General features: G+C 41.7%; 1 long non-coding RNA gene across 1 annotated transcript; it reads left to right on the top strand.

Annotated features, from left to right (window-relative positions):
• Positions 1-8,199: 8,199 nt before the first annotated feature.
• On the top strand, positions 8,200-11,382 carry LOC123607628. The gene is made up of 3 exons (XR_006716818.1): positions 8,200-8,263; positions 10,553-10,765; positions 11,028-11,382. It is a non-coding gene; the product is annotated as an uncharacterized LOC123607628 (long non-coding RNA).
• The last annotated feature ends 773 nt before the right edge of the window (positions 11,383-12,155 follow it).

Below are 12,155 nucleotides of genomic sequence, written 5' to 3'. Positions count from 1 at the left end.
ACACTCAACACCAATTTGTCGTGTCAATCAGCAGTCACTTGATTTCAACCTAGCTGCAGCAGGCAGCAGAAGAGGAGAAACTGAGGACAGACGGGTTCCTCTAGAGTTGAGTTGGCATCACAGGCGTTAGTGGAAAGACAAGCGAGTAAGAAAAACGAAAAGTTGATGGTACTATTATAAAATGACCAATCATTTTGCGCAGCCAAGATGACTGAGAAACTAGGATAAGTACTCCCAGTGATACAAAGATCAGTGCTACTTGGAATAAAAAAAGAGGGTAAAGATAAAGAATGGGATTTGCGTTTATTTCAGTGGTGGGATAATCACAGTGCTGGTCTTGCTTAGGGTGTGATGAAAAGAAGAAATTGCCTAAGTGGCATGGGAGTGAATATTTCACGAAAAAATATAACGAGAAATAAGTACCTATGCCAGATATCAAAACATACTATAACATTTCATGTTTAACGCAAGGAAATATGGATGAGAAAAGGAAAACTTAGGAGTGGAAAAGTATAGAAAGCCTAGAAATTTAGCTGGGTTAGTGTGGGATTAAAACCATGTTGGATAATGAGTGGGAAATAGCAAAAAACTCAATGATATTAGGTTAAAATTAGACAGTGTTTTGGAAGAAAAACCCTAAAATATAACCATGTTTAAATAATCTCTGGATACATCAAAGAACAAACTATTAGGGAAAACATAGATGAGTTACCAAAGAGGCAGAACTTGTTAGAGCTTGAAGTGATAATATACATGAAGCATTGAGAGAAAAAAGTAACAGATTCAATTAAATAAAAATGTAAAAATTTTTAAAGCAAAAGTAAGATTAAAATAGACATGCAATAGAAGATTTGGTAACATATACAAGTAGAATGCATATGCATAATGAAGCAAATGGTATAAATTGGCACCTAATGGAAAGTTAAGTGGCTGTGAGCACATTCATATAATTTAGACCAGTATTCTAGTGTCTAGAAATTTATCCTTAGGAAATCGTAGAAAGGAGAAAAATCTAGGTCCATGTAAGTATTAATTGCAAGACTATCCGCTACTGTAAAATAATGAAAACAAACCAAATATCCAACAATAGGGAGATGGTTAAGGAAATTGGGACATAGTAGCACAATGTCATAGTTATTAAAATGATAATTTGCAAGACAATGTAATACCATGAAAAATATTTGAGATAATATTGGAAGCCTATGGCTACAATTGTTTATATGATTGTGGACAAATACTAAAAAATCTTAGTGTCTGTCCATAAAAAGTTAAGGGCCCTGAAAAGTTAACACAGTTCTTTTAGTGAGCTAAGATTACAGGTGATTTTCTTCTTTCTTTTCTTTTCCTTTCCTTTCTTTTCTTTTCTTTTCTTTTCTTTTCTTTTCTTTTCTTTTCTTTTTTCTCTTCTCTTCTCTTCTCTTCTCTTCTCTTCTCTTCTTTTCTTTTTTAAATTTCATTTAAGAGTTAAAGTATTGTATGGAAAATTCAAACAGAAGACAGGCACAAGAAAAAGACGGTGAGCAAGGATCCAGGTGTTGCTGAAACTAGAATGGTAAGTCACCCAAGCGAAGGGCACAGACTGCAAAAGTTGTAGGTTGGGTCTGAGGCTCTAAGACCATTTCCTTATCACCTTAATTCCCTACCCAACACTAGAGTTAATTTGTGTTACTCACAGGAAGTACGTTTGCTTGGATGACTTACTTAATGACACCAGCTGTGCCTCCTCCCTTATCCATTGCCCCTCCTAGTAACTACACACCACCGACATTTTCTAGGCAATAATAATTCAGGACACTCAACTTGAAGCTTCTTCAATGCATAAAAACAGACATTTTAGAAGTTTTGACTTTTAAGAAAGCTTCCTGAATCTTCTCAAAGCAACAGGGACCCATAAGGACCGACTCTGTTGGTATGTCCCTTTCTGTGAAACCAGACAGAGCATGATTTCTGTGCATGTAATACAGTGCCTCTATCTCACAACTTGTGAATCTTTTTTGATGGTGAATGGCCAAAAAAAGGGAGAAATGAGGAGAAAGTAGACCTGAGACGAAGGGGGAACTAAGAGGGGGGAGGGGCACTACAAAATAAGGCCATGGAATGAGAAGAGAAAGTAGGGGGTTTGAGGGGCTTCAGGGGCTGGTGGAGTTTGTCACAGGAGAGCAGCTCTAGGGAACAAAGACATTGGGGATTGGATGAAGGGACTTTAGAGAAGTAGTGGTCTGAGTTTTGAGCCTATCATTTAATGTCCTTTGCAAGATGCATTGGAATGCCTTTTCAATCAGTTTGGTAGCAAACTGTGCTTTTTTTTTTTTTTTTTTTTTTTTTTTTAAATTTTTTTTTTCAACGTTTATTTATTTTTAGGACAGAGAGAGACAGAGCATGAACGGGGGAGGGGCAGAGAGAGAGGGATACACAGAGTCGGAAACAGGCCCCAGGCTCTGAGCCATCAGCCCAGAGCCCGACGCGGGGCTCGAACTCATGGACCGCGAGATCGTGACCTGGCTGAAGTCGGACGCTTAACCGACTGCGCCACCCAGGCGCCCCCAAACTGTGCTTTTTATACACAAGCTGTTAATATCAGAAAAGGGGCCACACAGGAACTAAGAATTTATAAGCCTCTTCCTCCTCTTCCATTGGATAAATACCAAGACATTCTAGATCTTTTTTTAAAATTATTTTTTATGTTTGCTTTTATATTAGAGAGAGAGAGAGAGAGAGAACACACAGGCAAGGGAGGGACAGAGAGAGAGAGAGAGAGAGAGAGAGAGAGAGAGACCAAGACAGAACCCGAAGCAGGCTCCAAGCTGTCAGCACAGAACCCGACTAGAGGCTCGAACCCAGAGCCATGAGATCATGACCTGAGCCGAAGTCTGATGCTTAACCAACTGAGCCACCCAGCCACCAACTCCTGGGACATTGTAATGCCACTCTGGAGAAGAGGCCTTGGGCTCTTCAGTGCTTCTCATCCTGAGAGGATGAAGTTCCTCAAGAGAAAGCCCTGTTGAATGGCTAAGGGGAATTTGCATTGACAGTTCTCTCTGTTGGGTGTTTCGGCCAAGGAGGGAAAGAGAAAGCAGAATCTTCAGTATCAGAGCTAAATGATAAAAGATACCAAAACAGTATTTCCATAGAGAGATAGTGCCTCATGGAAATTCTTCTCTGGAGTAAAACAGTGAAACATAGATCTGTACTTATGCCACATTTTCACTATTAGTTCTTTTAAGGGCTAATATTTAAAATATTTATCCACTGCCTAGGGTATAGATACCAATCATTAAAACCAAATAGACATTCGGGTGCCTGGGTGGCTCAGTGAGTTGAGTGTCTGATTCTTGATTTTGGCTTGTCATGATCCTTGAGTCCTGAGATTGAGCCCCGCGGTGGGCTCTGTGCTGAGTTTGGAACCTGCTTAAGATTCTCTCTCCCTCTCTCCCTCTGCCCCCTTCTTTTTCCCCTACTCACACACACACTCTCTCTCTCTAAAAATACAAAACAAAAAAAAACCACACACACACACACACACACACACACACACACACACACACACACAACAAAGAAAACCCTAAACAGACATTAACTTTCTTTTGCTGGAAAGAGGAGGTGGTGGGATTGACGGGGGCGTTGTGAAGGGGCTGGGCTTGAAGCAGTGACCGTTTGCCAACCAGTTGGAAATATTTCAACATTTTAAGAAAAAGTATGACCATGTTGGTACTGATTATCAGCCTTAGTCCTTCCTCTACTCTCTTCCCCTTGGTAGCTGTAGCCTTTTTTGTCCTTTCCTTGCCTTCGCTAACGTGGGGTGATCCCCCCTCTCTCTGTAAGGTACTCCTTGTGCTTCATGTCCTGAGTGAATCTGTGTGTGAGTGACCAGGATCGTAAAGGTAGACTTACTCATGGGATGAGAAGGAAGCTACATGGCATCCCGTGATACCTCCATCGCCATGGGAGCCAAGGTGGGTTATTGGCAGGAAGACAGAGAGTGCCCATGGTGGAAGAACAGTGTTCTTGTGGAGAAGCAATTCTACAACAGATGCATGAGTTCAGGTGATCAGTAGGAACACCCTTGTAACCACCATGAACCTGGATCGTCAGCACTCAGTCTTCATCAATTCCAGCCTGGCAGCACTGACAAAGGAAGCCCATTGCTTACATTTCTCAACATGGTACATGCCAGGCAGGCAGCCCAAGTGTCAGCCCAAACCTCTCTCTGATTTCACACCCGGCCTGGCACGGTTGGTAATGATCCAGACGTGGGCTCTGACCACAAGGTCTGGGACAGTGTATTGCGTCTTCCACTGACTGCCTGAGTGCTTCTTGCTTACGTCACCACTGTAAACCATCAATCTAAAATGGGGACATTAACTGTTGTTAATTCACAGGGCTGTTGTGGAAATTAAAGGAGTTAGTGTTTGCGAAGAAGCCAGCATGGTGCCTGGTGCATAGTAAGTACTCAGTTTTTAAAAGTACTGTTATTGTCATTTTCCTTCCTTTCCTCTATGCAGCTGCTGAGACTAGCTTGACTCCCTAACACCAATCCTATTTCTCGTTTATACTCATATCCAAATTTTGAAAATAGCTTAGTTTGTGCTAAGACACTGCTTCTCAACTTTTTTTTTTAATTCATGAACTTTTGATAAACATAAAAATATTATGCCCAACTCTCCAAGGAGATTTTTAGTGGGACTTGCCTCTACTACCCTAACTCCCTATTATTCCTCTTGATGATAATCAGTGAACTATAGCATAGTTTTTTAACGACACAATTGTTACTTATCCAATTTGACTATGTCCAGTAAATTCCGAAGCAGTTAAACAATCTGTCCAATGTAGGCTGTTACTCCCCCGGAGGCAAAGCATTAGGAAACGCCTCAGCAAATGTGTGGGGATTCACAGAGCTGGACTTAGAAGAAGGAATGCGTGGTGAAGGCTATGATGGTGAATTTGGACTCCAAATTCAGAGGACTGAACAGAGTTGAAAGTTAAGAAGGAGGTCAAGTTTAACAAACCAAAGAGAGACAATGGAGGACTGAGCCAAAACGATGGAAAGCCTGGGACTTCAGATACAGATTTACTCTAGTAATAAAGGTTGGAATCTAGAATCAAAAGAGGAAGAGAAAGAAAAACAAACAAGCAAACCAACAAACAGAAGATCAGAGATAAGCAGGGAGTCACTACCTGGACTACTAGGTACTGTGTCCAGTGACTGGCTTTCATACGACAGCCAGGGAGTGATCTATAGTGGGTAAAGCATCCAAGACCACCTAAGGGTTTAATGGTTTGAGGAGAATTAACTCCTTGATTTGCTCAAGTCCCATTGCAGATTGCGTACTCATATGGCACTTGTAAAGTTAGAAATAAAAATGACCCTTTGACAAATACATGGTGGTAATAGCTTTAGGCCAAAGTCATCAGTAAGGGCTAAAATCGGGGGAGGGGGGGAGGTGAATGTGATGAGAAAGAGGATATTTGCATGGGTCAGTTTATCTCCCCAGAAGATACTTAATAATTGCAGAGGGAAAATAGTGACTTTATATGGAGACATTTGGGAGACTACCTTAGCCAAAAGATCAAAGTTAAAATCACCGGTATGGGGAAATATAGATTATCATATGTCTTCTGATGCCGTGCATTTAGAAAGCACAAAAGTGACGTTGGAGGAGACTGAGGGAACATGACAACCAAATGCATTGTGCAGTCTGGGCTGGATCCTGAACCAAGAGGAACCTCAGTGGGAATCTGACATTTGAATATGGTGTATAGAGATATTAATAGCATTCTGCCAATTTGAGTTCTTGATTTGAATCACTATACTATGGTTATGCGTGACATCGACATTTTAGGAAGCTGGGAGAAAAGAATATGCGAACTCTTTGTAATATTTTTACCAACTTTTTTGAAGTCTAAAATTACTTAAACATTAAAAGCTAAAAAATAATTTTTTAAAAGATCAAAACCTATAATAGCATTTGGAAAAATAGTAGGCAACCGCTAAGCCCACAATAGTTATTAATGAAGGTGGTAGTGATAGAAATTTCCATAGTGCCATAGAGCAAGGCTGAGAAGTCCAATAAGAAGCACACAGAAACTGCTCCAAAATCCAAGAACTTGACTGAGCTGGGGAGAAACAGGAAGAAGCATTGGCCCTTGTGGAAGGGACTGTCAGTTGCTCCGCTCACCATTACACGAGAAAGCGGACGTGACGGCTCTAGCTTCGGTAGCCACAGTATGGAAACCACACATTGGAAGGGGAGCTTCAGAAGCAAAGGAGGTAGGACGTAGATGACATCGCAGAGCTGCCACACCAGCCCTAGACTGCCCCTAAGCAGACTACTGGCACAGGAGAGGAAAATACACTTCTATTGTGCTTCACTTATTGTTACTTGCAATCTATTTCCATTAGCTGAAGCTAGTCCCACCTGGGTTTCCAACTTGCTCTAGCTCTAAGATACAGGACATGATTCAGTCGCAAGCTATGTCCCTCCACTCAATGACTTCTGAGTGGCCAGATACATACCCCATCCTCTGACCTCACCTGCACTATTCCTTTTATATTGTTTCCACAAATCCCAAAGATTAGGCCAGGCTTATGGGGATAAGTGGTGTCACACTGCTCTTCCAGAGGTGCAATTATCACAGGCAAAGTCCTGGGGCAAAGATGGGAAGAGCCACCGCATGGCTTTCAAGGTCCTTCAAACGACTGCTCTATATGCTCACACCTCTCCCTTCACTGGTCCTACCCTTGTTCATTTGTGCCCCAGACCCAGTGTTCACCTGTGCCTCCCTGTGTTCTGTGATGCCTCAGAATCTTTCCACATACAATTTCCTCTTCCAAGAACATCCTCTGTTCTACTTTTCACCTGTACAACCTCTTTTATTCTTTAGATTTGTGCTTAAATATCACATCGTCCAAAAATCCTTCATGACCGTGGAAGACAGCTGAACTTCATCTTACCCCTATCACATTGCATTATAATTACTTGTTCACTTGTCTCTATAGACATAATGATACCAATTATCACCCTTCGTCCTTTCTCCTGTCTTTTCCCTTCCACTAGGTAGCTGCAGCCTTTTGTGTTCTTTCTTTGCCCTCTCTCAAAAGGTGTGATTCCATCAAAGCACATCTCCAGAACCAAACAGAATATCTGGCATATAGTATGGCTTCAGTAAATAATGGATGGATGAATGGGAGACTTTTTTAAAGGTTTATGTTGGTCATGACTTATGCCGGTGTGTAATATTGGATGGCACAGAACATCTCTAACCTTCTCAAAGTCCAGATACGGTTAGCTTTTATGAGACCATCCAGACCCCCCACAGAGCCCAGCTGCAGCACTGTTTCATAGCAACTCATTCCCCAAACAAGTCCCCTGGAAGAATTCCCACAGGAGGGGTTGGGGTGGAGATGGGCAGGACTTTCCTGTGGGCTACATTGATTTCATTAATCTCGTTCTCACTACTCAGCCAGTAGAACAAGTAAGTCAAGTTATATGTACTGCTGCCTCCAATTCGGGCTGGAAAGAAAAAAAAAGAAGCCAGTGTTCCACATCATAAAGAGAAGCAAAGGAAAAATAATGAGGCTTTAAAAGAGGTTGATGATTTTAACACCTCTAGATCTACACTCATTTGCTCAATACAGCAAACCTTAGTTAGCAAAGTAAGACAAAAAAAATGTCCCGTGAAAGAAGCACACAGAACATTTGCATTTGAATGAGTGAAATTCCAAAACCTCAATACTGTAAAGCAGCAGCTGTGGGGCGGTGGAAAAAGAGTTTTGGACTAGGATCTGGGCTCCAGGCCTGGCTCTGCCACTCCATAGCTGCGTGACTGTCCAACTCAGCCGGTCTCATCTTGGGTTTTTTTCTCCAGTAAATGGAACACTGCGCTAAATGATCCCAACAACCCCAAACCAAGTGAAAACCTCTCTTGTCGTTGTGTGTAGCAGACACAAATGACAGTTTCCAATCATCCTCACCCTCTGGTCACCTAGCCCACAGCTGGGTAAGTCTGTTGGTCCAAGAATGGCGTCTGGAGAGAAGGTTTATTCATCTATAGTTCCCCCAATGCCTCTGTTAAATAATTGATAGCGGCTGGAAAATGCTTTCAAATTTGGACGTTGCTAGGCAGAGGTGAGAAGTGAGTTTAGCCTGATTTTATTTAAAGACCATAAAAATCTATAAACCTTTTCTTGCTCTGTGCAGCAAAATCTTTTTTCAGAAGCTAAGGAGTCAAACAACATTTTGTGTGCGATCCTGCTCTGTCTAAGGTAAGGGTTACCTGCCTATAATCTCTGTCCATTCTAGATATCCTGGGGCCTTCAAGAATGGCTGCCAGAGGGGCGCCTGGGTGGCTCAGTCAGTTGAAACTCGGTCAGTTGAACCTCCGACTCTTGATTTGGGCTCAGGTCATGATCTCATGGTTGGTGGGTTTGAGCCCTGGTTTGGGTGCTGTACTGAAAGCATGGAGCCTGCTTGGGATTCTCTCTCTCCCTGTCTCTCTGCCCCTCCTCCACTTATGCGCGCATATATCCTCTCTCAACATGAATAAACTTTTTTAAAAAAGAATGGCTGTCAGCACTAATCTTTGGCAGCTACTGTGTATTTCTTTATGAAGCCAGTGTTTTTTATAATGTTTATTTATTTTTGAGAGAGAGAGAGAAAGAGAGGAGAGAGAAAGAGAGAGATCATGAACAGGGGAGGCCACACAGAGAGAGGGAGACAGAGAATCCCAAGCAGGCTCTACATGGTCAGCACATAGCCTAATGTGGGGAGAATCTGACCTGAGCAGAAATCAAGAGCCAGATGCTTAACCGACTGAGCCAGTCGCCCCAATAATATTTCTATTGTTATCTCCTTAAACTGTTAAAGTATGTAAGTCCTACACTCCTAAGTATTAACAGTATTTGATTTGGTAAGAATGCACCATGTGTAAATTTCCAAATGGAAACTTCACATAAAACATTATTTAACTGTCAAAAAGCCCCTTTGAATGAGAAATGAGATATCTCCATTTTACAGGTAAGGAAACCGAAGCTAAAATCATATAAGTATCTTGCCCACAGTTAAACCAAGGGTGGAGTTGAAATCTGAACCCAGGGCACTTCAACTTTGCTTTTCTACTCATTCCCCTGTCCTTCTGAAGGTCAGGTGCATATCTTTCACTTCTGTAGTTTTTATTTCCAAAGACTCACACATTCTTTATATATAAGAAATATTTACTAGCACCATTTGAGTGCATCTCATATACTCCCTATAATTTCAGTATAATCAATTTAGAGCCTTATTAATAGTGAAGAGGTCACATTTTGTACAAGACGCTCAGGGTGGCCTTGAGGTAAATCCTAAAGAGGCCTGATGGTTCAGGACTGCTTCTTCCCCAGGCTGCTGTGAACGTGGGGTGACTGATAAGCTTCAGAGAGGCCACCCATGAAGTTATAGTTATTCTGCTCCGAATGAAGATGCAGAGAAATGAAAAGATGGGGAAGACTTTAGGGAAAGGTGTAGTACTAGACACAATGTCTGAATACGGAAAGCAGTGGAAATGGACTCCTCTGCTCACAGACTGGAAGGTGGATGATGTTCATCCTAACACTGGGATCAAGAAAACACAAAGTGCTTGGTGGTGGGGACAGAATGGATTGTGAGGAATGTGTAGGGCAGTTAAATGGACACGTCCAACTTTACATGTGGCTGCAACGTTTATTCAAAGTTTGGTTTGAAGCCTACAGTTAAGTGAAAGCTGAAGCTATGTGACTAGACAAGGTGGAAGCAAACCGTGAAGCATGAGAAGGTGGAGGGATTGACAGGAGTTGCACTGATGGTTAGGAGGCGATCAAAGGGAGGAAAAAACGTCACCAAATGGCCCAAGAAGAAACAGGGAGAAAGTAGAACGAAAATGGGGGAAAATGTTGAAGGACATTTTTAGGAAAAAGTAACCAAAGGTATAAAATTTCAGAGAGCTTAAGATTGTCTTAAACTAATCATGAAAGAAATTGCCTTAAAATTATTGCAACAGATGACTTGACTTGTAGAAATTCAGAGTGAACTAATTTGTGTAATTTCTCCATTATGTGTCATTCTTCAGTCCCTAAGAGCTTTGAAAAACAGATATTACACTGGTAGAGAAAAATGATTCCAGGATGGGTCATGGAAGAGAGTGCTAAAAAATTTTGTTTTGCCTACTTTATAGTTTTGAGTGAGATTACAGAAATAAATCTTATTAATTTTACAAGTCAATAATATCCACCCCAAGGATTTATATTTATGAAATAAGTAAAACTCGAATGCTGACTTAAATCCCAGGGTGGGGGGGGGGTGGTGGTTCTTATAATGAGAAATCCTCAAGAGATGAATTTGATTGAGTGCCTGCTGAGAATTTTACATTGTAGTATTAGTCAGACTTCTCAGGATTTAGCTCATCATATACTTTTCCTTTATTAATTTTTTTTTCTTACTTTGGTAAGCATTCCAAAAATCGATTGGGATGCAGTTAGCATTACTAATGTTGACCTTATTATAGTGGAAATGACCTCATTATCACTCTTGATGCCAAACAGAATCCAGGACAGATTGTGATCTTGGTCTGAGATGAACAAAACAATATGAGAATGAAAAAAAGAAAGACACTTGGAACCAGTCTCCCACAGAATCCTAATCTGATACTCTTAAAAAAAAATCATGAAATTTTGGTTCCGATGCCAGGGTACACCACCGATTTAAGAGACAGCACGTGTCACGTTGATAGAACTCCATAAATGAAGTTGTCACGGGTATGTATGTAAAACAACGGAAAAACCCCTATCTGCACTCATTTGACCAGCGGCTTCTACTGTCCCTTATGCTGCAATAAATTTAGACACCTGTCTACCCAGCAGTACCCCGTCCACCACCAAGACACAATTTCAAGTATGGCCTTTCCTGCTATATTTCAGTTCCCTTTCATCATTTACTCCATTGCTACTCATGCCATTTTTCTTTCATTTGCTCCACAAATACGGTGACCACCTTTCTATGTTTCTGGTACTATTTTAGTGGCAAACAAGACAGACACCCACCTCTATGATGGTTGTATTTTAATGAGGAGATGGAGCCAACGGCCCTGGATGCTCATGTCCTCCCCACTTTTGGCAGCACAGCAGAGAGCTTGGAAAAGAGATCTGAGTTAGTTGAACAGGCTAATTACTAGTGTATCAGGCTAATGACAAGTCTCCATGTTCTGGAGTATCCCTTCCAAGGCCACCTCCCCGACCAGGGATCTTGTGTCCTCTCATGGATGCTTTCCGACCTTGCCCCTCTTCTCAAAAGGCACACCACAAATACATAGAACATCCCCAGGGAATGTCCTCCTTTATTGGAACCTTGACCATGGGACATGCAGACCACCTGCACCCGGTATAAGACCTAACAAGTAACAAGAGTTAGAGACAATGTATATGTTCTATTACTTCTCTGAATGTTTTTCTCCAATAAACTCTATATCTGAATTGGATGGTGTTGCAATAGATAAACAGATAAAATCCATTTCTTTTTAAGACCAATTTTTTTAAGTTTATTTATTTATTTATTTATTTATTTAGAGCATAAGAGGGGAAGGGGCAGGGAGAGAGGCAGAGAAAGAGGATCCCAAGCAGGCTCTGCACTGTCAGCGTTAAGCCAGATGTGGGGCTCACACTCAAGAACTGTGAGATCATGACCTGAGTCGAAGTTGGAGGCTTAACAGACTGAGCCACCCAGTGCCCATTTTTAAGATGAGTTTTGACAGTGATAAGTGCTATGAAGGAAACAAAACGGTGCAATGGGACAGGGCGGTCTGATCCTAGGTAAGGCCTACTATAGTTAGGACGGCCAGGAAGGCCTTTTTAAGGAGACAGTAATAGAAGCAAAGCAGTAATAATAAAAGGCAGGTAGCCAAGCAAAGAAAGAACATTCAAGCACAGGAAACAACAATCACAGCAGATTGGATGAGCATAAGTTTGAAACGTTTGTGGGACAGAAAGCCAGGACCACAGTGACTGAAGTGATGAGTATTAAAAGTGATAACAGAAAGGGGTGCCTGGGTGGTTCAGTCGGTTAAGTGTCCGACTTTGGCTCAGGTCATGATCTTATGGTTCACAAGTTTGAGCCCTGTGTCGGGCTCTGTGCTGACAGCTCGGAGCCTGG

This window comes from Leopardus geoffroyi, chromosome A2 (genome assembly GCF_018350155.1).
Source record: "Leopardus geoffroyi isolate Oge1 chromosome A2, O.geoffroyi_Oge1_pat1.0, whole genome shotgun sequence".
Taxonomy (NCBI): domain Eukaryota; kingdom Metazoa; phylum Chordata; class Mammalia; order Carnivora; family Felidae; genus Leopardus; species Leopardus geoffroyi.
Note: the sequence above shows the minus strand (reverse complement) of the source record. Positions and strands in the feature narration are given on the sequence as shown.